Source organism: Hydra vulgaris, chromosome 15 (assembly GCF_038396675.1).
Source record: "Hydra vulgaris chromosome 15, alternate assembly HydraT2T_AEP".
In the NCBI taxonomy this organism is placed as follows: domain Eukaryota; kingdom Metazoa; phylum Cnidaria; class Hydrozoa; order Anthoathecata; family Hydridae; genus Hydra; species Hydra vulgaris.
The window spans coordinates 4181911-4205075 of NC_088934.1; the positions used below are offsets into that span (position 1 = coordinate 4181911).

The 23165-nt window shown below is 26.0% G+C and overlaps 1 long non-coding RNA gene across 3 annotated transcripts in view; it reads left to right on the forward strand.

Annotated features, from left to right (window-relative positions):
• Positions 1–17685: 17685 nt before the first annotated feature.
• LOC136091405 (uncharacterized) overlaps positions 17686–23165 on the forward strand; it is a 39617-nt gene continuing 34137 nt past the window's right edge. For all 3 annotated transcript variants that reach the window (XR_010643968.1, XR_010643969.1, XR_010643970.1), the window contains exon 1: positions 17686–18083. This is a non-coding gene — a long non-coding RNA (uncharacterized LOC136091405). The remainder of the gene's footprint in view (positions 18084–23165) is intronic.

The following is a 23165-nucleotide window of genomic DNA, read 5'->3' on the forward strand; positions in this document are numbered from 1 at the left end:
TATACTACATTTAAACAGCAGTATACACACTTTTTTTTTGAAATTTGTATTAAATGATTTTCTACTAATATATATATATATATATATATATATATATATATATATATATATATATATATATATATATATATATATATATATATATATATACAATATATACATATACACATACAGACTGTATGTGTATATGTATATATTGTATATATATATATATATATATATATATATATATATATATATATATATATATATATATATATATATATATATATATATATATATATAAACTTATTTTGTATATATGTATGTCATACATATATACAAAATAAGTTTCTCCTAAAAAACTGTAAAAATAAATGAGGTCAAATAATAGTTATATTAAATCCCCCTTTTAAAAAATGTTTTTAAGAAAAAAAAGCACAAGTAATCATTTCTAAAGAATTCTTTTTATAATAGCATCAGCAAATTCCACAAATGTGTGAAAATTTACAATAGTTAAGACTAAGGGTCTGCGTCTCGTAAAAAATTTATTTCAATACCAATACCAAGACAATTCCGTTCTAGTTTTTAAATGTTTCAAGACATATCAATACTTTTTCAAAGTGGTCTGGTTACATAAAAATAATTTCAAGAAAATGAAAACTTGACAAGACTTTTCAAGACCAAAAATTAAGTCTTGAAATTGTTTTCTAAATTACAAGACTAATTAATAATAAATAATAAATAAAATAATAATTAATATATAAAATAAAATAATATATTAATAAAATTAATATAATTAATATATAAAATAAATAAATAAAAATAATAGTTAATAAATAATATATTAATAAAATTAATAATAAAATTAGTATATAAAATAAAAAAATTAAAAAAATAATTAATAAATAATTAACTTACATGTTATTATGTTATTTATTATAATTTTTTAAAAATGTTTTATTTACTTATTTAAACCCTGAATTTAAAATTCTAAACTTAATTTTTACGTTCTCAATTTATTGATTTTGCATCGCTGCGCTTTAATGTCTTCAAAAACGTGATGGCAGTTTTTGCGAACTTAAAACTATTTAAAATATGGCAATAGCATAAAAATAAGAAGAGTGAGTAAAAATTTAGACATCTAAATTTTAAATCTGAAACACTCCTTCAATTAAACACGTAGTAATTAAACTGTTATACTAAAATAATTTTTGTGACGTCACATTCGACTAACCCCCTCCCTCTCCTTGTCACAAAATTTTGCTTGTAAACAGTTGGTAAAAATTTTTTAGCATGCGCCAAAAGTAGATTTTTGTTGTTTTTAAATTGTTTTCCGTTTGCGCTTAAGTATAAATGACTTTCCAGGTCCGCAGTTTAAACAATTTTCACAACCTACTTATGGTGCATGATTAAAAAAAACGCTAACCAAAATTTTCAGATGCGCTGCCGACAATATTTCCAGTACCAGATGGTACTGTCAAAGAAATAACTATTGGTTTATTTATTTTTTATCATTTTTTAGAAATTTTTATTCTTTTCAGTCTGTTTTCAATCTCATAGTTTAGCTGAGAAACAGTTACAATTCCATCACAATGTAAATTAATTATTAACAATTTTAGGATCAAAGGAATAATTCCCTCATGTAAATCATGCATTAAATCTGCAGGAAATGATTCAGTTAACTTAAAATATGAGTCATATTTTAAGTTTACTGAAACTCACTTGATATATTATTAATATATCAAATGAGTATAATTAAAACCAAATCGAACTAATGCTTCAACTATTCTTCTTTCTAAAAATAATCTATGCTGATAACGAATACTAAAAAGTTATTCCACAAAGCCTTCCTCAAGCGTGGCACAAAATTTTAGTATAATATACGGTTTCTTAAAACCCGATAGTCACGTACCTAATATGACAGGTCTAACAATGGACATCTCTTGACAACTCCATACACACGTCCACTTATTCCATCATCGATACCTTGCTAATGATATTTGTGGAGAGTTTCAGTTCTTAATGCTAAAAGTTTTAATGAAACAGTTTCTTAATGCTAAAATTGCTTTAAGTACAAGAGTTTTTCTATATCTTCATACCTTAACACACAATAGCGACAAATGTGTCCAGAATTAAAAGCACATCTAAAACCAGCTAGTGTATGAGCTGACAAGTTATCGGCCGATATAGTTGCAAGTGCACCATACAATTGTAAATTTTCACTATCAATTAGTACAATGCCATTTAAACACAATTCATTGAAGTCTGATATTAAAGATTTTAATAATTCTGCATATGTATTTGATTGTTTTATATTTTTTTCTTTTATTAAAAGACACAGGTGTATATAGTTTAGTTGAGAGTGATACTTATATTCGAAATTATCTATGAAAAAATAAAAAGCATAAAACTTATGTGTGGAGCGGTGTGATCCAATCGGATTACAAACCTCAAATTTGTCTATATACACATGAATACGCAATGCATGCTTATTCTTACAAAACACAGCATGTTTGTGAAAAATGTTACCACCTGCGTATGAGCATAGCAAATCACTAGTTTGGTCCTTATTCTGAATAATTCTACAAAATTATGATGAAGATCAAAAATTAAACCAGCTTTACTCAAGTAGTTTTTAAGACAATCCGCATAATTAGAAGAAAAGTAATTAATTAACTTCATTACCAATTTCAAGCTGAACAATTGTTGGAATAGAATGTTTTTGCCCTAAACCAATCACAAACATTATCAATAGACTCAATGTGATGTTCCTATAGCAACATCATATTGAGTCTTTTGATAAAAAAGCTAATAGTAAGTCGGGGTTAATAAAACACGCGTTCAACTATAGAAATATATTTTAAATCATTAAATATAAAATATATTGTAAGTCATTTGAAATATATACACTTAAGTCTCGTTCCAACAATGTCTCTTAATTTTGAATTCCTAATTCTTCAGTATTGCATTTTAGTGTGTATTTATTTTTTGGGTTATGATGATCTCTGTGCATTATCTTGCATTTATCAATATTAAAGCTTTTTAGCCACTTAGTCGACCATTCGAAGAATGGTAATCTAAGTCGTCTTGAAGGGAACTATTATGCGAATAATTAAATAATCTAAGTCGTCTTGAAGGGAACTATTATGCGAATTTTCATCGTTTTTATTTACTTTTGCTATCACTTTTGGGTTTTAATTGTAATACTTTTTGAAATTTCATTTTATATTAGATTAATATGCATTTTCCGACTTATTTGGTCATAGATTAAAACGCCTAAGAATTTAACACAGAATCCGTTGCAACTTGGTTTTATCTATTTAATATCCGGGAGTTTAAGGAATATTAGGTCATTAATGAAAGAGAATACAATTACTTTCCAAAAACAGCAAATACTAAACAATATTGAACTTCTGAAACGAATACTGGCTGTTACAAAAACTGTTGGGAAAACAATCTTTGCCATACAAAGGCCATCCGAATGAATAGTAATAATAATAATTTCGTCGCATACATTATACAAGTTTATCCCTAAGATCTAATAAATATATATAAATACAATCTGACTGGGGAAAGTAGAAGACAAAAAGTCTTATCATCAAGCCCCTTTGTGAAATAGGGAAAAATATTATATAATATTTATACAATAATTATACAAGTTCTAATATTATACAAAAGAGTGAACCTAAAAAGTTTAAAAAGAAATTAAAAAAAATTAAAAACTAAAAAGTTTGAAAAAAAAGTTATAAAGTTTACAAAAAAGAAAAAATCCTTAAGATAAAAATAAAAAAATTTACAAATCGGTATTTATGCGTAGCATAACTTAAATATAAAAATAACGTTTTGTATAACGGAGATATAAAAATTTTCAAGTCGGTATATATATATGTATACATACTCAATACAATACGTAATATATTTTATATATATATTTAAATATTTAAAAGAGATTTAACATTTAAGAAGATTCAAAACATTATCAAGATTTAAATTCATCAATTTATATTTTTATACAAATAAAAAACAGACAGACAAAAACTACAAAAAGATATATCATAAAATAATATTCTCTTTTTTAAAAAAAAAAAAAATGAAAGAGTGTATGTTTTGTTTAAATTTAGTAAGTGGGTTTCTATAGTTCAATTTATCAATATATTTTATTTTTTCCATATTTTCGTCAAGAATAGAGTTCCTCAAGCGTGGTCCCCGACTTGTAATTAAGACGTCAGATTTTTTTTTAGTGATGTTTGTGGAATGTAGTAATTACTTATTGAGTGTCTTGTTTCATATTTATGATTAATTGGAGAAAAATTTTTATAAAAATATTTTGGAAAGTATTAGATTCTCAGGTTTAAACCTAAATTTAGGTTTACATTTAGAAGATAAGGCCCCGGACCATGCAAGCTTCCTTAAAAATATTTTACTAGTGTCTGAGTTTTATGAATTTGTTGCTGTGCATATAGACAACGTTTTTAAGGCGTGTAAAAAACTACACAAAACTTTGAAAATTTAAAGTTTGTGGCAGCTAACAAAAGTGTCTAGCCGATGACTAGATATGAATAACACGTCGGAAAGTTATCGGCTTCTCATTTAAAGAGACTGCCACTAATGGTCCATTAAGTAATCAAAGAGCAAAACTCAACTGGTCTACTGTAAATTGTCTAAAAAACTGTTTGTTGGCTATGTTATCGAAGAGAGTGTAAAAGAGCGTCTTTTTTTTGAGCTGAATTTAGAGTTTTTCAGGATCTCCACTGTACCAACTATCAAAATCTGTTTTTGATAGCAAGGGTTTGAAAATAGAAAATATTGTTGGATAATCCTTTGACGGTACTGCAACATACGTGGTCGATATAATAATATTTGGGTAGAAATCTGCTCTGAACTTATGATAAGACCTGCAAAATATATAAAACCCTTAGCCTAGAACTTACTCATGTCAGTGTTGCACCATATCAATGACTCACCAAACTTTGATTGGTTAAAAAGCAATAAACCCAATCCAGCAAAGTGGTGTTACAATCATTCTTAAAAAATCAAGACCCGATTACAAAAAGTACAATGTAATATAATAAAAAAATAACCCTTGAAATTAAATATCCATTTGAGCCAAGGGTCCACCTAGGAACTGATATAAGCCTAAACATACAAAAGTTTGGAGTTTGCACAATGCCTGTAAGTGTCAAAACTCAAACATCTAAAAATCCAGTGTACACCACTGATATATATATATATATATATATATATATATATATATACACAAATATATATATATATATATACATATATATATATATATATATATATATATATATATATATATATATATATAAATATATATACATATAAATATATATATATATATATACATATATATATATATATATATATATATATATATATATATATATATATATATATATATATATATGTATATATATATATATTTATATATATATATATTTATATATATATATATATATATATATATATATATATATATATATATATATATATATATATATATATATATATATATATATAAATATTAGATATGCATACACAAAAAACAACTACATACTGATCATACCTATTTATATATACGTTTTTCTTAATTTGGAATAAATGAATATACTACTTTATATTTAAGAACTATGTGATTAGTTTACCTTTAACATTTTGTTAACATGGTACCAACAAAACTTTCCCCATGGAATGACATCTTTACATGGTCAGTTTCTTTCATTATTTTCAATTCTGAGATCTATGAATACAAATATGGCGATTGATTATCATATAAATACAAAATACAGATATAAATACAAAATACCAAAACATAAAATATTAGAAATAACATATCAATTAGGATCCGAACAAAATGTATTATTTATGATTTATATTTTTAGTGAACAATAAAATTTAAAATGTTTACCTTTTTTTCTCTCTCTTCAAAGTGAGTTATGCGTGGTTCAAATACTAACTTCATATATTCTTCATTTTCAGAGTTAGATAATATGCGAGTTTCAAGTGCTTCTGTTATGACACGTATTTTATCTTCATGATCCTGAGTACTTATTTGAAGTTGTTTTATTTGACATTGCTTCTCAATATATTTGTTAAATCCTTCACAATCAAATGTTTGGTTGTTTACTACCAAATGTTTGCAACATTTGTTTAATAACATGAAGTACAACAGCATCAATATCTTTTGTGATAACACTTTTCAAATTTATTGCAAATATATCTGAAAGACTTATTTGTGATGATGATGTTGACAAGGTTGAGGAAATTGATATTGGAGTCTGATAAATATTTTGATGATTTAATGCCTTTTGACAGTTGTGACACTTTAAATAATCTACCACCACGTTGCTTTCATTTTTCTTGAATATTATCTATTATTTCAATAACATTGCTAGAGGAAGTTAATCAATCAATTGAAATTGAAAAGGAGTATTTAGGGCATTTTATTTTCGATAATAATTTATTATTGATAAGTGGTAATATACAGAGGCGATTCTACGAATAAAATTAAGGTAGGGGGGGGGGGGGAAGTGAATCCTCAAAAAGTACCCGAATGGCCTCTAAAAAAAAAAGTTCCTCAAAACAAAAATTTAACCGTCTGAATAGTGTCAAGTACAAGGCTAGCCAGTTAAATTCGTAAAAAAACTAACTATTAATTAAAAATTGCTTTCTTTGGGTGAAGGAGAAGGGGGAGGGGGGGGGGAGGTGTAACACCCTGAAGAAATATGGACTCGACAAGCAATAAATAACATACAAGCTAAACTTTCATTTCTACCAACTTTAAATCTAAAACTATAAGACATTAACCAAAACTTTAACACATGTGTACATCTTTGTGCCTGTTATATATAGGGGGAGGGATGAGGGGTTTAATACCCCCTCCCCCCCGATCTCCCTGTAAAATTGCCTTTGGTAATATACATCGTGCACAAAACGAATGCAGACAGTTTCTTAAAATTACTGGCTTATTTATAATACCGTTACAAATATAACAGACACAAAGATGTACATGTGGGTTAAAGTTTTCGTTAATGTCTTGTAGTTTCAGATTTAAAGTTGGTAGAGATAAAAGTTTAGCTTGTATCTTGTTTATTGCTTGTCGAGTCCAAATTTCTTCAATGGCAATACCTAAGGGCCTTTCATTTACATTTTTCTTTGGTTTCCTTCCTTTATTTACTTTGAAGCAAACACATTCACATTTCTTGCAAATGCTAATCCAGGTTCTTAACTTAAGATTAGTATTTGAACCTTTTTCAATGTTTCTCATTATTGAATAGCATCTGTAATAAATCTTCTGTGGGTGCACCTTTGGGTCGTCCTTGCTGATTTGTATAAAAAAATGCAGTTCTATTCTAATTTGTTAAAAGAACGCTACGATTTCCAAGATTTTCTCCACATATTCGACATAATTTTCTTAGTTTTGTTATACGAGACTCAGTCATTTTCATATTTATTTAGAGCCAAATAATTAGGATTTTGATGTACACTGTTTTTAAACATAAAAAAGTAACCCAAGTTTATTTTTTTTTAATATAAAGATAAACTCTTCTAGTTTTAAAATATATTAGGTTATAAAGATTAAAAATATAAATAAACGCTTAATTATCAAGTTTTAGTAGTATACATAGCCATAAAATCAAGTCTGAGTTTCCCGCGTATTTAGAGATACTAAAATTTAAAATTTAAAAATTTAAATGTTGTGAAAAAATACATTTTCCATGGCCATATTTAAATCAATTTAAATAATGGGATATCAATTTTACATCTTTATAGCAAAGCTATAAGCTACTTTTTTACGATATAGTTAAAAAAAAAAAGATTAAATAAAAGCAAAACAACGACATCTTTTTTAAATAAAAGTTTGTTCATGTGCATTATAAAATGCCGCGATTGTTCAATATTAAACCACAGTGACGCAGAAAATAACAGTGACGACAATAATATAGTTTCCGTAATTTTTATATGATAATATATATTTCGTTTTAAATTGGTTGAAGTGAATAAATATTGGTATTTGGTGTAATAATTATATTTGCCTTTAACAAGTAATTCTGCTAACAAACTAATTCTTATATTAAATGTCCTTCTTCTTCCGGTGGCGTTGCTTGGGGGTAAAACGGGTGCAGGCCGCACCGGGTGACACCATCACGACGTGACACATAGGAGTGACACCAAAATGATTAAAATGCAAATATGCAAGAATTTTTTTTTCTAAAAGACTTTATTTTTTTAGAAATTTCTAGATATAGAGGACTTTTTTTAGTTTCACTTTTTACCTGTTACTCTAGAGGGGTGACATCAAAACCTTACCACCCTGGATGACACCAACCTCAGCGAAGCCACTCTCTACTTCTATTTTTAACATTTTAAAAATACTAAAAAACTTAAAAACTAGAAATCTTTGCAGCGTATTCTTTGCGTGTAAAGTTGGGCAACTTTATGTTGAAACTTGTGCAATTTAAATATTGATTGGATAACTTTAAATTAAAATGAAAGTTGTGCTTGAACGCAAATAAGTCTGATCTTGTGTAAAAATTTGCTTTTTATTTACTTTGCAATAAAAATTTGCTATTAATTTTGTAAACTAAATTTAAATTTGTTTTTGAACTCCACGTTGTTTTGAACTCCACGTGTTTGAACTCCAACTAAACAAGGAAGTCGAAAATGGCAAAAAATTTTACGATTGCTCAAAAGAAATTTTAGAACTTCATGTAAAATATCAAAATTTTTAAAGATAAAATTGAAAAGTTGGAGAATAAAGTGAATACTTTAAAAGATGAAAATAAAGTTCTGAAACTGGAAATTAACGATTTAAAAAAACCTGTCGATTTTACAAGTGATAAATATGACAAAGTTTTAGTTGAACTTACCGAAGCAAAGCCTGATCACAGTAAACCAAATATTTTAGAAAATATTGTAACTGAATCCATAAAGGGCACATTGGCAGAGCTAGAAGATCGAAGTAGACAAAACAATTTAAGAATTAATGGAATTGAGGAATCAAAAAACGAAAGTTGGGAAGATTGCGAAAGAAAATTCCAAGATATACTTAAGACCAAACTTAAATTTCAAGGAAACTTTATTATTAAACGAGCACATCGAGAAGGAAAAAAATAAAAAAATAATAATAAAGTCAGAACGGTCGTTGTGAAATTCTTAAATTTTCAAGACAAATCAACTATCCTTGAAAAATACATAAAAATGAAACTTGGGAAACAAAAGCTTTTTATAAACGAAGATTTTTGCGAACGGACGAGCTAGTTACGAAAAAGGTTGTTTACAGTCGCTAAACAACTAAGGCAAAAAGGTAAATATGCTAAAGTTATTTATAACAAACTAATAACGCGCAATTTTTTATAGAATTTTTAATTTATTTATTTACTAAGGTATAATCTAAAAGAAAAAATGGATTCGAATAATTTGAACAATTTTGAATTAAACTCTTTCGATTTCTTTTAAACTGATGACTTTTTACAAAACCATGATTCGGATCTGTATTTAAATTATTTTATCAGAGCCGGTCTTTACTAAGCAACTGCTTTTATTCCAATGAAGTAAAAGAATTTCTTAGTCCCAAAAATTTAAACATTTTGCATATTATTATAAGAAGCATATCAAAAAATTTTAAATTTTTTTGTATAAATATGAAAGAATCTCTTAGTTTTTTTAGCTTAATTTGCATGTCGGAAACTTGGTGTAGCTCTGTTGACGTAATTTCTAACGGAAATAACTGTTTACCAGGTTTTAATAAAATTTCTTTAGAGCGTAAAAATAGAAAGCGAGGCGGTGGTTTAATAATTTATATTAAAGAATGTTTGAGGTATATCATGAGGTCATGTGACATGTGTAATTATGATGACGATAAAGAGGTTTTAACAATTGAAACCACAAAAAACAAAAATTTAATTTCGAGTTGTTGCTATCGCCCACCTTCAAATTGTCAAATTGGAAATTTTAATATATTTATTAATGATATTTAAAAAAAAAAAGTTATACTAATTAATAGGTGATATTTAATATTGTTTTCAATACTACACCAATTGTGGAATTAATAAATTTTATAATGATTTACTTGAAAATGGGGCAATTCCTTTAATTAGCAAGCCAACAATTTTAATTGACAATATCATAACAAATGATATTTTTAATAAATCTCTAAAAAAAGGTTTAATTTTAAGCGACATCTCTGATCACTTCCCCATTTTTATCTCGATTAACGTTGCTGCAGAAAAAATATCCCAACAGAAAACAAGTTTTTCAAAACGCTTTTTTTTTACCGCAGCAAATTTTAAATCTTTTAAAGAGCAGTTATCTCTGCTTCATTGGAATCAAATTAAAGTATCTACAGACACTAATCAAATTAGTGTATATGAAGTATATGACATAAACTTTCCGAAATGTATATTAAATAAAATAACCAAGAACCAAAACAAACGAAAGTAAGATTCTTTATAGAAATTATGCCAAAAAATTTGAAAGACAAAGGAACAATTTAAAAAAATTGTACTACTCAAATATACAGGGTGACCAAAAAGTTCTGGCACTCATTTTTATTAGTTTATTAGATTTAATGTATTATTTGTCAATATTTTTGTTTCCATTTCATTCCTATGTCAATTCTCAATCGTATTCAGGCATTTTTTTAAATTTAAATCTATTTTATTTTTAGTATGAAAGACACAAAAGACCATCGAGTTTCTATAGAGCATTTGTTCTTTAGTGGATGCGCTGGAGCAGAGATAGCAAAAAGACTTAAAATTCCTCGAAGAACTGTCTTTAACAATTTGAAACGTTTAAAGGAGACAGGCAGCACCCAAGACAAGCATAGAAGTGGAAGACCACCAAAATTAAGTAGCAAAATTATTATCAAAAAAGTGCGTGATAGAATTCGTTGAAATCCAAGGAAGTCGATGAGAAAAATGGCAAATGATTTGCAAATAGGTCGTGAATCCCTGAGAAAAATATGCAAGGATAAGCTAACACTTATCCCATACAAGATCCAAAAATCTTCTCTCAGACAATATGAAGAAAGTAAGAATGGAAAGATGCAAGCTTTTGCTCAAACGTTTTTCTTCGGCGCGCCACTCAGGAATTGTTTTCACTGATGAATGTTTATTCAATGTTGAAGCTTTCTTAAACCATCAAAATGATCGGATATTATCCTGAAGTATCAGTGATGCAAACAGGAAGGGTAGAATTACTTCTCTTTCAGGACATCCGCAATCCGTTATGGTTTTTGGAAGGATAACTTCGGATGGTAAAACTCCGTTAGTTTTTGTGGATTCTGGAGTTAAAATTAACAGTCAAAACTATTTAAATGATGTCCTTATAAAAGAAGTACTTCCATGGTCCCAATCACACTCTGGTACAAAGCCCTGGACATTTCAACAGGTTTCAGCTCCTGCCCACAAGGCAAAATTCGTTCAAGGGTGATGCAAAAACAATTTTGCAGATTTTATCAGCGCCTAAGAATGGCCTCCCTACTCGCCAGATCTCAGCCCGTTGGATTATTCCGTGCGGTCAGTTTTGAAGACCAAGGCATGTTCTACCCCTCATAGAAATTTGGACTCTTTGCGCCGAGGACTTCAGAAGGAATGGAATAATCTTTCTCCAGAATACCTGCGCGCCGCAGTCAATGATTTCCCCAAGAGACTTGGGGCCTGTATCAAAGCTAAAGGCGGTTATTTCGAAATTTAATGTTGTAATGTGATTGTTAGTTGTTAGAATAAAGTTTATTTTTAATTTTATTCGCCTTTTTTAAATTTAGTCGTTTTTTATGGCAATTTTACTATGTGTCAGAACTTTCTGGTCACCCTGTACTTGAGATGAACAAGCATAACTGTAAACGCAAGTGGGAAATTCTTAAAGAGCTTACTGGCGTGCAAAAAATAAAACCGTGCTCACTGCCCAAGACTATAAAAATGAATTTTCCTCTGATTCAACAGAAATAAGTAGTGAATTAAATAAATCTTTTGTTTCTGTTGGGCCAATAAAATTCAATAAAATCTGGCTAAATAAAATTCCTCTTGTGACTAATAAAATAGATGAGTATGATTTTTCGATTAACTTGGCCTTAACATCTTTTGAATTATCTTACGAAGATTTTGAGCAACCTTTTAAGATGCTTAAGTGTAATAAATCAGCTGGCCATGATAATATAAATGGTAAAGTTGTTATCGAGTCTTATGAACCCCTAAAAGATGTACTATTTAAAGGTTTACATTGTTCAATAAAACAGGGCGTTTTTTCTGATTTTCTAAAAATAGCTAAAGTGACTCCAATTTCCAAAGCTGGTGATGCAACCAATGTTTCTAATTATCGCCCAATTTCTGTTTTTCTGTTTTTTCTAAAGTTTTAGAGGGAATTTTATATTACGTAATTTATAATCACCTTTCTTCAAATAATATATTATATGTTAATCAATACGGATTCAAAAAAATAACTTAACAGAACATGCAATAATCCAAATTATTCGCAATATTTCTGAATCATTTGAAAATTCTCAACTCACGATGGGAGTTTTCATAGATTTATCAAAAGCTTTTAATACAATTGATCATAAAATTCTCCTAAAAAAACTTGAATATTATGGAAATAAAGGAAATGTTTTACTGCTGCTTAAAAGCTATTTAAGCAACCGTAAACAGTTTATTTATAGTAATTTAACTGACCCATCCAATCTATTAAATATAACCTGTGGTGCTCCCCAGGGTTCTATACTTGGGCCCCTTCTCTTTCTCATTTACATCAATGATTTACATAAAGGTTCGAACTTGATCGCTGTCATGTTCGCAGATGACACTAACCTCTTTTTATCTTACAATATTATTTCAAAAAATGAATATCAAATTAACAAAAATTTCTGAATGGTTTAAAATAAACAAGCTTTAACTTAATGTTGAAAAAACTACTTGGATACTTTTTTATCCAGCTTTTAAAAAAAAACTTCTGCTTTGCGATTTACTTTTTATTGATAAAGTTCTAATAAAAAGAGTAATTAAAACAAACTTTTTGGCTATCTATATTATTGAAAATCTTAATTGAAAATATCACATAGAACTGTTGTGTAATAAAGTTGCTAAAAGCATAGGAGTATTGTTTAAAGCTAGAAGTTCTTTAAATAAATATTATTTAACTCATATATTTAACATCGTAATATTACTCCTTTGTTCATTGTCATTTAAACTATGCAAATATTGCTTGGTGTAGTGCTAATAAATCCAAACTTAGGCCTCTTTATCGTCAACAAAAGCATGTTGCTCGTCTTATTAATTTTAAAGGTATATTTACTCATACCAAGTCTCTTTTATTTGCCTCTCTTATTTGAAACGAAAACTTTTAATATATATAAGCCAAATGTTTTTAGTATTCTTTGTTTTATGTACAAATGCAAAACTAACTCCAACCTAGTTCCTTTCCATAATTTATATACCTTAAAATATAAAAATAAATACAACTTAAGAAATGATAATTTGATTCATCAACCATTTTTTCAAACTAATTTTGGAAAATCAAGCATTTCATTTCGTGGAGCTTCTCTTCTTAAAATAAAATTAAATTTAAAACATTTTGATTTTTCTTTGGAATAGAGTTACCTCTCATTCAAAAAAAAGCTTAAGGAAATCATTTTGTCTATTGATGATATATTTTTGTATTTTTAAACATTGAAAATTTACTTTTTTTATTTTTTATGAAGTGATGTAACTGAATATGTAAACGAATACACTTAAATTTTTTTGTGCTTTATACACTTGCCCATGTATGTATGAATTTGATTTTTATGAGATTTTTAAATTTACGAGTGGTTCTCAATGAAGACTTGATGTACTTGTGCGAGTGTCCACTTTCTTTTTATTTATTAAATTACATGCTTGTATATTTTTAGTTTTTATATTTCTAGTTGTAAAAGTATTTTTTAATCTTAACGATTTCATTTATTTGTAAAAGGATTTTTATACTTTGTAAATTTTAAGTTTCAAGTTCTTCATCAGCGGTTCTCTGCGACAAGACCTAATGGCCTTCTTTGAGTATCCGCGTTCTTTATTTATTTTTTATTTATTTATTTTTACGATATCTTCACTTGTAATTTTTCTCTTGTATATTTGTATATGAATCTTAAACATTGTAATAATGGACATAAAAAATAAAAAAAAATAAAAAAAAATGAGATTCCGATTAAAATGAAAAATATTGCAACAAGATAAATTAGTATTTATTATTTAGATCTACAAATTAGATCATTAGAAGTAACAAATTAGATCATTAGAAGTAACAAATTAGATCATTATTAGTAACAAATTAGTAACTAAATAAACCATAAACTAATAAACAAATGAATCAAAATCAATAAACTTCTTCAGAAATCTCCTTGTAGTTAACGAATTTTATTATACAAAGTTGCCTTTACTCAGGGTTGTTTTTGAACTTGTCTTTAATTAAGTCAACAATAAATTATCTTTTGGAAATTTTTATTAGATAGGATAGATGGCTCAGTTTTTGTAGAAGAAGTTTGTATATATGGATCTAAAAACTTGAATGATCATATCGCTCTTGCAAATATAGTTTTGCAAAGTTTAGCTATATTTCTTCGACAGAAAATAAGAAAGTATTATGGGTTCAGAAAAAGTTGCAACGAGTGATTAAAATGACCTGATTTAGAACATTAAACACCAGTTATATTATTGTGTATATTCTATTATGTAAAAAGATACAATAATAGAATAACTGGTGTATTACGTTTTTAATTAAGTCATTTTAATCACTCATGCAATAGGCTTCAAAAATACCGTCAATTACAAAAGTTCCACGTGGATTATGATTACGTATTTTATTGATAAAATGAAAAAAAAAATTTACTTTGGATACTACTTTGTTAATAATAATGGTTTCATTTAATTTAACAATTGGTTGTTAGATTAAATGAAACCGATGACTTTTTTTTTTGTTGTTAGTTTTTCTTGCAAGAAGAACTAATGATCTTATAAAAAAACACCGTGGAAGATCAATTTAACTAAGAAGTTCACACCTCCTTCCTTACCAATGTGGCCTATCTGGTCATAGTCGGCGTAGAACCTCACACATCTTGATTCTGTGAAAGAACTCCAACCACTGAAACACGCTGCTTTAAGTTATTTCACATTTTTTACAAGTAATTGTCACAAATTGTTCCTTATATGAACTAATTTCATGTATAATGTCTAATTTTTTGGTTGTATTTATAACTACATATAATGATTTCGTAGTTGATTAATAAAATGAAAAGAAAAATATTTACCGTTTAAAAAACTTATTTTATGCTAAAATCCAAAGTAAAAAGTGCCTTCAAAAAGATTGAAATCTATTTTAACTGATTTAATCCGATGACCGACAGATTAAATTAGGACAGATTAAATTTTTGGTTTAAAAAAGTGACATCGGCCGTTTAGCAGACTGTATACAGTCTGCTAAATGGTTTATTTAAAAAACAGAATACTAAAAATGTTAGTTTAAAATGTAGAAATTACTATTTAAAACGCAAAATTCAATCTTTTATAATAAATGTTTATGAAACTTTCTGTAAATACGTAATACAGTAAATACGTTTAGTATTACATACAAAAAATATCAAACTTAAGCGTACGTACGCAAACCAATTGACTAGCAACTGTGTACTTTTACTTTCATTATATGATAATTTTCAGTTAGTTTTAGGTATATTATGCAAATTATGCGTTAATACCTTGGTGTTTCTTATAGATAAAATGAAGTTAAATACATAGAGATAAACTTTATTTGCTAGTTTATTAAACTGGCGCAAGTTGGTAACTGATTGGTTCAGGAGGCAAGTGTCAAAAAAATATTTGTCTAACATTTAAATCAAAAAGATTAAAAGGAAAAAAAATTGAAAGTAAAGCATCAAGTTTTTCTTTCTTCACTTTTTATCATTTTATGATTGCAAGAAATTACTGTGTTGTTATCTAACTATAAAATCATAGTTTTGAGATAAGCATAACTTAAGTTTTCTTTGCATATATATCTCATAGAATGAAAAACACTTTAAATAAGTTTTAACTTATATTAAAGAAACAGATTTTCATTTGAAAATAAACAATACATATCAAAAGTGGTTTTAAGCCAAAGCACACTTCTTTTAGTTAGGTCCCCAATAGATGTATATGTGTATATATATATATACATATATATATACATATATATATATATATATATATATATATATATATATATATATATATATATATATATATATATATATATATATATATATATATATATATATATATATATACATATATATATGTATATATATATATATATATACATATATATATATATATACATATATATATATATATATATATATATATATATATATATATATATATATATATATATATATATATATATATATATATATATATATATATATATATATATATATATATATATATATATATACATTAAAGTAATTTGATATAAAATATAAAATTGGTATAGAAATTTGATCTAATCAGTTGGTAGTGCATTGGAATATAAGTGGCAAGCGTATTGTTAGTAAAGTTACATTAAATATAACCTTGTAGCACTGTTTAGTATACAGATCTGAAAACGTAATAGAGTTTCACTAATTATAAAATTACACTAGTTAATCTTATTCTTTTTAAAATAGATCTTGTTTAATTTCTCCTTTTATATCTTATTTCATCAAAAACAATCTCTTGGTCCGTTGTTGCAAGTTATGACGCGTTAGTGAACCTATTTACTGCGAACTCGATATATGTCAACTAGCAGGAGGAAAATACACTACTATAACAGATGAATAGTAAAGCAAGAGGTTTCGGAAAAAAAAATTATTTGATTGACATTTTATTGATATTTATGACAAGTTTGAGCTTTTTTTATAAAGGTTGACAAACACAAAATTTAAAAAATAAGTAGACCAACAGGGGTCTAATGCGACGCCAATAAGGAAAAATAACACGGCACCTAGTTTATCCCAATGAACAGCAACTAGTGCGCCTTCCGCAACATTACATTGAGTAAACGTAACATCTAAAACCTAATACTAACAACGACTTATTGTATGTATGTATGTATGTATATATGTATGTATGTATGTATGTATGTATGTATGTATGTATGTATGTATGTATGTATGTATGTATGTATGTATGTATGTATGTATGTATGTATGTATGTATGTATGTATGTATGTATGTATGTATGTATGTATGTATGTATGTATGTATGTATGTATGTATGTATGTATGTATGTATGTATGTATGTATGTATGTATGTATGTATGTATGTATGTATGTATGTATGTATGTATGTATGTATGTATGTATGTATGTATGTATGTATGTATGTATGTATGTATGTATGTATGTATGTATGTATGTATGTATGTATGCATATATGTATGTATGTATATAGTTATGTATGTATGTATAATAAAATGAATTTAAAAAACTTTTTTTTACAAGTCTTGAAAACCATTACTTCAGTAAATAGTAATGGCGTCTTTCTAACATGTTTTTTTAGATAAGTCTTTCATACTAAAAAACGTCATTCAATCGAATTTGTTATACATATTTAAAAAGTTAAAAAAACTTATTATTTCCTGCTGCGATAAGTTAAAATTTACACTAGATTTTATTATTAAGAAACCTTTTCTTTGCTATGCTTTTTTACCTATTACTCTGATTTAGAAGTTAAAAACATTTAACTTTGAATTTGTATTTAGTTGTTCTTCACGACAGAAGATTTATTTATGAAATGTAGTAAAGGAACAAAATTTAAAATAATCTTTGTTTAAAGAACATTTCGGTACATTTGTAGTTATTAATGGTAATAAAAACAGAAATAATTATTTACAAAATAAATATTGTTAATCGTTGTCTAAATAACTACACAGTTTGTTTATAATTAAGTAACCTATTGGAGAAACAGCAAGTAATATGGTAGTTTCAGTTGGTTTATAATTAAGTAATCTATTGGAAAAATAGCAAGTAATATGGTACCTTCAGATTTTATAGCTTTTAACTCTGAAAATCCAACAGCGACAGCAGAACAGCGTTTTGTAAGTACCAAAGGAATACTCTCTATTTTTGATACAAATAACGACATTTTTTAAAATTGTGAACAACTACTGTATAGACTTGTTATTGTCTACTGTAATAGTCTTTTAAAAAACAAAAAATCAATTTCGTATCAATTACTTTTTAATTTTCTTTTACAAATAGTACATTATAATCTTGATTTAACAAAGTTAAATTAAAATTAAAAATACTATTAAAACTGTAGGGATAATAAGAAAACTATGAGCGTAAGTCTAAAAAAAAATGTGCGTACGACTTATATACGAAAAATATAGGCGTGGTAAAAGAAAACTATAATGAGAAAAATAAATTTAAAATGTAAAACTGATAATGGTTAAAACTGATAATGGTTTCCAATTTAATACATTTTTGCCATTAAATACTAAAAACTTAATACAATTATATTTCATTTAAATCAACTAAATAGAAATTTAATCATTATCTGAGCGTTTTGTTTAATATAAACACTGGATTTTAAAATATAGATAAGCAAGTGATTAAGGATCAAGCGGTAGTGAATCGATTAAGTAACTCAAGTGATTGTGATCAAGTGAATTGAGTGATTAAGCTTAGTATATTATTTTGATTTTATATGTATATCCAGAGTTTAAAGTTGTAATTTTATCTTTTGAAAATGTAGTATGTTAACTACGAAACATGTCAAGATTAAAAAATATCGTGTTTTTCTTTAAAATATGTTTATATATATATATATATATATATATATATATATATATATATATATATATATATATATATATATAAATATATATATATATATATATATATATATTTTCTTTTTATATATATATATATATATTATAATATTTCTCAAATATTTATTATCTAACGGTTTACAGAAAAGTTTAAAGTGAGTTGTGTTATGTGATTCACTGTGCCCCAGTACTAGGGCACACTGAATCAATGAACATAGCTGTGAATTAATGATAGTGAATAGGGGCATAGCCAAATAAATTTGAGGCTGAGGGAGTAAAGACACTGTACGCTACACTTTTGGCATACTTTTATTAATCAGATTAGTATAAAATCGAAAAAATAGACATTTTGAAAATTGAGAAGTGAAAAAAAGAATTTTATTGATAACAAAATTTATAAAAATATTAAAAATTAAAAACATATTCAAATATTATCATTTATAACTTGAAATTAATAAATTCATGCTTATGTAGGTTGTTTGTTAAAAAAATGCATAAATTTAATTTTAAGATCATTAATGGGCCATAGTGAACCAACTGATTCACTGTACCCCGATTCACTGTGCCCCACCAATTTAAGTTTAAGTCTAATTTCTTAGGACATGAGTGTTGTTAAAGGAAAAATTAATCTACTAAAAGAAGCATAAATATCAATAATCTGAATGAAAAACTTCTACTTTTAAAATTATTTTAACCATAATCTCCATAACAAACATAAGGAAGGTAAGAAAATTTACTTTAGTTAACTAAAAACAAAAATTATCGACCAAAAACTGGTACTCAAATATTATGTGGTAACAACTACAAATAAAGATTGCTAATATATGAGCACGTAAAATTATAACAACATTAAAATTATTAATGTTGTCAAGATAAACAAAATTCTAATCATTAAAAAAATGCCTCTTATTCACTGTGCCCCACGATCCACTGTCCCAACTTTCTATATATATATATATATATATATATATATATATATATATATATATATATATATAAATATATATATATATATATATATATATATATATTTTTTTTTTTTCATAGATATATATATATATTTATATTTTTCCATATATATATATATAATATATATATATATATATATATATATATATATATATATATATATATATATATATATATATATATATATATATATATGAGTAAAAGTTCCAGGTAACAAAGAAAAACTATTCAAACTAAGGTGAGTAAAATGTATTTATTAGTTAAATTTTGACAAATATTTTAAATTTTTCTTTAACACAGTGTATATATATATATATGTATATATATACATATATGTATATATATATATATATGTATATATATACATATATGTATATATATACAAATCTTTACCATAACTATCATTATGATCATATAATTGGAATGATGATCGAGAGACTTAAATGATCATGAAATTACAATAAAGATCATGAAATTGTAATAATGATCAAGATTATCAATCCAATCTCTTGATCAAGTTTACTGTCAAGTTCAATAATGTTAAGTATTCCTTTTTTTTTAAATGTTGTTATTTCTACTTCATCGATTATTATAAATGTTCACCGCAAATTTGTGTTGTGTTACTGAATAGTTTTTTGCATAGTTGTTGTTTTGTGTCAATGTATCTACTTTTACTTGATCTTTTATTTAGTTCTATACTGGATAACAACTGATTTTTTTTGTATTCATTTTTAGACAAGTTATTGTATTTTCTGAAAAAAACCAGCTTTTTCCGTTAAAACATTTTGATTTGTGACGCATGCTCTTTGAAAATAATTGAAGCTTTGCAAGGCTTTTTTACTAAAACATGAATTTTTTAAACTTTTCGAAATTTTTTTTTTTTCATGTAGCAGCCAGATTGGAAAAGCTTTTTTGTTATCGACTCGTATTTTTTTGATGTTTGTTATTTTATTACGAAAATTTGAAAATAATAAAAAAGTAATAAGCCAATTTTTGCGTTGTTTATGTTGGAATTTTTAGTCGCGCTGTTTTTGTTTATATTTTCACTGCTTTCAAATCGCCTTTGGCCAGCGAAAATGCGTTTATTGGTTGTTTAGAGTGATTTTCTTTTTAAATAGTATGACTTTACTTAAATACAGCTATTACTTTTTTCTAAGAAAAAACCAAAAAAGGTTTTCCTTGCATAATAATCCAACATGTTTTTAACATTGTTCAAAGTCCATTTTCTGAAATTAATATAATTCAAGGTTTTGAAATGAGAAAAGTATATGTCGTACCAATAGATTATCTTAAAATCAACTTTAGACAAAAAAACTTTATCTTCAATTGATTTTGTTCAAGCTAACTGAATTTCGCATTCAAAAAGTCAACTTTTTCATAGAATTGTTACGCGTTTGCATTGATTAGTGGAAACAAGAACAATTCAAAAAAGATTAGTAAATATTTTCGATTGCGGATTATCATTATTCATGATATAAATATATATATATATTTATATATATATATATATATATATATATATATATATATATATATATATATATATATACATATATATATATATATATATATATATATATATATATATATATATATATATATATATATATATTATAAGCATTAAAACATCATATACGGTATCATACGATTTATTTCTTTTATTAAGTAACATTTCGGCTCATATAGTGAGAGCCATTATCAAACTAATAAACCCGTTAAAAAATCGCTTAGAAAATTATTGTGAACGTAACCAAATGATGTCATTGCAACGTCAGATAATCAACATTTTTAAATTTACAAAAAATGGTTCCCAATAGTGAGTCATCACCAAATTGCTATTGTCACAATTTAAAACGTTTTCTTTAGATTTTTAACATTGTACAATTTGTTTTTCAATGGCCTCACGAATTTTTCTTGTGTAGTTGTTTGAATTAACAGAAAGCGTTTTAGGGTTCTCCAGTTTATTTTATTATTACAATGTTGTGAATGTTCTACTATTCCAGATGTTTCCCAGTTGGCTTTTATAACATTATTTTCATGTTCTTGAGTTCGTGTGCAAATCTTATTTCTTGTTTCACCAATATAACATGCGCCACATGTGGAATTAAGTTGGTACACTCCTGAATGACTATTTAGAGGCAGTTTGGACTTGTTTCGGCAAAGTATATTGATCAAGAGATTACCAAAATGAAAGACTGTTTTAACACCAACTTTACGAAATTCTCTTCTAAGAACAAGGCTTAATTTTGAGACCAATGGTAAAGTAACACTGCAACAAAGTAACATTGCAACTACTCATTCAGTATGATTTGCATAACTGAAACGTGGTGTTCTGATGAATTATTTCAAACGAACACAAATTTTCAAATTCCAAATTATAAACTATTATCTTTTGAAAGAAAAACAATCAAAAGGGGAGGAGGGATCGCGGAAATCAAAAGGGGAGGAGGGATCGAGGAATGAATATTCCGGTTCCTTTGAGTAACAAGATTTTTGGTATCAATTTTTTGAGAACAAGATAGATTTGTGGAGTATTTATAATTTTTAGCAATATTTGAATACTGTTTATAGGAATGTCCATTTTCAGTAAAAACCCTAATAAGAAAATTCATTACAATTTTTAAAATGGTTTTTTTAACGGTTTTATTAGTTTGATAAAGGCTCTCACTATATGAGCCGAAATACTACTTAAAAAAAGAAATAAATAGTTTGATACCATATATGATGTTTTAATGCTTATAATATTGTGACACATACTATTAAAGATGTCACTTAATATATATATATATATATATATATATATATATATATATATATATATATATATATACATATATATATATATATATATATATATATATATATATATATATATATATATATATATATATATATATATATATGTATTTATATATATATATGTATATATATATATATATATATATATATATATATATATATATATATATATATATATATATATATATATATATATTTATTTATATATATAAAGAGAGAGAGAGAAAGAAAAAAAAAAGGAGTGAGAAAGAAATAGAAAGAGATAGAAAAACATAAACGTAATAAAAATAAATTTAGGCTACATAAAATGAGTATGTTATCTTGCAAAAGTTGGTAATTTCAATTTAGGGATAAACCTAAGTTATTTTATCTGCCCAAGTTTGTTTGAAAACAAGGTTGTTGAATAAAGTTGATAATTCTTAAGTTGTATTTTTTTGTTTTTGTTCTTAATCATAAATAAAGTAAAAAGTTTGAAAAAATTTAAAACAAAAAATATTAAAAACATATAGTTAGTATTATTTAAAAACGTTTATTTCAATCAAGTAAGGATGAACATGAGTATATCTATCTTAAAACTAA